The sequence below is a fragment of the Triticum urartu genome, chromosome 7A (assembly GCF_056163025.1).
Source record: "Triticum urartu cultivar PI428250 chromosome 7A, HENAU_Tu73, whole genome shotgun sequence".
NCBI lineage: Eukaryota > Viridiplantae > Streptophyta > Magnoliopsida > Poales > Poaceae > Triticum > Triticum urartu.
Window position 1 is genome coordinate 725,416,920 of NC_141879.1, and position 2,979 is coordinate 725,419,898.

A 2,979-nucleotide genomic window follows, 5' to 3' on the forward strand; every position below is an offset into this window, starting at 1 on the left:
TTTGTTTCGTAAGTGGGCTGGCCCATCAATGGTTGCCCTTTTACAGAAACTCCATCCGGTTTTGGCGAGCTTCTAGAAGCTCCCGGTCGGTTTTGTGAAGCTTCTAGAAGCTTTCAGCCTGTTTTCCCTATTCTTTGCTTCTTTTGGTTTGTTTAGGAAAGAAAAATTTTATTTTCCATTTTATAAATATTTATAGGCATGTAGTAATGAAATAAAGTAAAGAATATGTTTCATTTTCAGTTCTCATGTTATTAGAATTTAAATGTTCATGTTTCCTACAACCAAATCTCAATATAATGTAAGGCAACTAGTTCTTGTGGGGACACTCACGTGCTTATTTACTAGGTTAACAAATAAAGGTGTTAGTAGGTCAACTAAAATTTTACTTTCCTAAAATATAAAAAATTCAATGCTTCTCAACAAACAAATGGCAATGGACCTTTTTAAACAAAATAAATTATTATGGTTCTAGTAGGATAAAACTTAAATGGGTAACATTTAAAAGAAGGGACAAATAGTTTCCTCAGAAATAATTTTTTGACAATAAGGGTATTATTAGAAAAAAAAATTACAAAGGGTAATTTTCAGCTAACACTCGAAGAGTAAAATGCATCAACGACAATATATGGAAACCATAACATACCCATGGCATTTTGACAATATCATACTACATTACAACAAAAGCTCAACTAACCATGGCATGGCATATATTTCACCTGATGCAAGAGACACAATAAATATCACACTTTGGCCACCTGGAGTTCAATGCCTGGTTTTGTTTGCGCTTTTCTCTTCCACATTTCTCATTCGTTCTTCCTATCCAGTGATATAGTGATAAAAAATTGCATTCCCACAAGAAAAAAGTTGAAGATGCCTAACAAGAATTATCACAAGCTCTGGTTTGTTCAGCAGTTCAACTTAGAGAACTAATGCGGTAAAATTATGTTTCTATTTCTTGGAAAATGTTCCAACAAATTTAAAAAAACTAACACCGATGTGATCCAATTAGTTCTTCTATTTGCATTCAAAAAAGAAAGAGACATAACAACCCTAGCTGCGCTCCGGTGATAGAGGGCGGAGTGGAGGGGATTCACATCTCTCCTCCGTTGTGTAGTACGTTTTGGTGTCGCGGTGATGTCATTCCAATGGTGGAGGCAGTGTTGTCTCAAATAAGAATCCTCCTGCTCAAATCATGTCTCAGTGGCGCTTGGTGTAGCATTGTCGAGTAGCTTAGGAAATATGTCCCTATTGTTCTTCATAGACATGGGATTGATAATTCATGTTGTTTGCCAGCATGGCTCCTTTGGCATTGTCGGCAACAGCTTTGCTTGAATGGTCCCTTCTTTTGAGCCCTTCCAAGCAAGGTCGTTGGTCTGGTCTTGCGATACTAGCTCACTGGCTGGCTAGATCGGGGTGATATCCCCGTGCATATACTTGGCACGATTTGGAATCCCGTTTGTTTACGGTGGTCTACTATTGCGAGAGTTCAATGATATTTGATCATCTACCGGTCTTTCAGGTAGTTCAGTGGCTGAATTTGTCGATGTTGTCCATCATCGGGGATAGCTATGGACTATGGTTTGTGTAACGACGATAAGCTCAGCTGTGCCTTCAGCCAGATTTTTGAAGAATATAATCTTAGTTCCAGTCACCCTTTTTTTAGGGCAGTTTATTGCGTTTGAGGATTTAGTTACCTTGCTTTAGATCCCATTGTACACAATGTTTCCATTGATCTAATATACGCGAGGCTCAATTTAAAGAAAAAAACAAAGAAACGTTAAGAAACATGTGGACATGAACGAGAAATGAAATGCACAGAACAATGCATGGTATTATTACATCTTACCAGAAATAATACTTTTAATGGAGCACTTTAGATGGCCCATGAAGAATCACCCCATGCAAGAGAGAAAACAATATCGCCACCAAACTTAGAGAGAACACGCGAGGCAGACATCGGAAGACAAACTGTGTGGAATAAGCCACGTTAGGGTCGATCACATCAACCGTAGATCTCCCTGTCGCAGACAATGATGCCGTCGCTGTCCGCGTAGAGCCACTCCCCGTCACGGACCACGGCGCCGCCGACGTCGACGTCCACGTGCATCTCCGTGGCGCCGCTCTTCCCGGGCTTGCGGGGGTTGCTGGCGAGCGCGCGGACGCCGATGGCGCAGCCGTTCACGTCATCCACGTCGCGGACGCAGCCGTTCACGACAGCGCCCGCCCAGCCGCTGCCGCGCGCCACCTCCGTCAGCGTGCCGCCGATGAGCGCGCACCGCTTGCTGCCACCGCCGTCGAGCACCAGGACGCGGCCCTCGCCGGGGGTCTCCAGGAGCGCGCGCAGGCCCGCGTTGTGCTCGAGGACGCGCATGGTGACCACCCGGCCCGAGAAGGACCTGCACTGGCCGTACGGCTGGAAGACGGGCTCCAGGATGCGCAGCTCGCCGGCGAGGATCAGTGAGGCGTTCGCGTCGCACAGGTCGGCCACAGGGGTTGGGAACTTCTCTGAACCCATCGATCGATCTGCATATATGCATTGTTGAAGTCAAGTCCCGTGCTGCAAGTATTTTTCAGTTTCCTTCAGTGAGCTAGCTCTGAATAATAAAATTGTACACTTGGTTCAGAAAGTAGTAGTTTCAGGCCAAGTCGTTTTTCTCTTGTAGTGCCAGAAACGTACTGTGTTTACGTTGCAGCAAGATTAGCGGATCAGTGAGTTTAGTGGTTGGCCACGATCTGATTGCGTGGGATGGCGCGTGATAGAAGGATCGTGGGCGATCTTATCGGGCTGTCTGTTGGGGATAGCTCTGTCTTCTGAATAAAAGAAAGAAGTCCAGAAAAGACGCAGTTAAGGCGTCGCAAAATCTCTCGTGTTCGTCTCTGTGTGTTCATCTCCTCCACCGTGGCCTAGTTGAGTGATTAGTCCAGCTATTGTGTGTATGATTCTGGTCTAAAAAAATCTAACAATTGGTATCAGAGCCT

At 44.7% G+C, this 2,979-nt stretch overlaps 1 pseudogene; it reads right to left on the reverse strand.

Moving 5' to 3' along the window:
• Positions 1 to 2,002: 2,002 nt before the first annotated feature.
• LOC125524874 (putative 4-hydroxy-4-methyl-2-oxoglutarate aldolase 3 pseudogene) lies at positions 2,003 to 2,515 on the reverse strand (annotated as a pseudogene).
• Between the last annotated feature and the right edge of the window lie 464 nt (positions 2,516 to 2,979).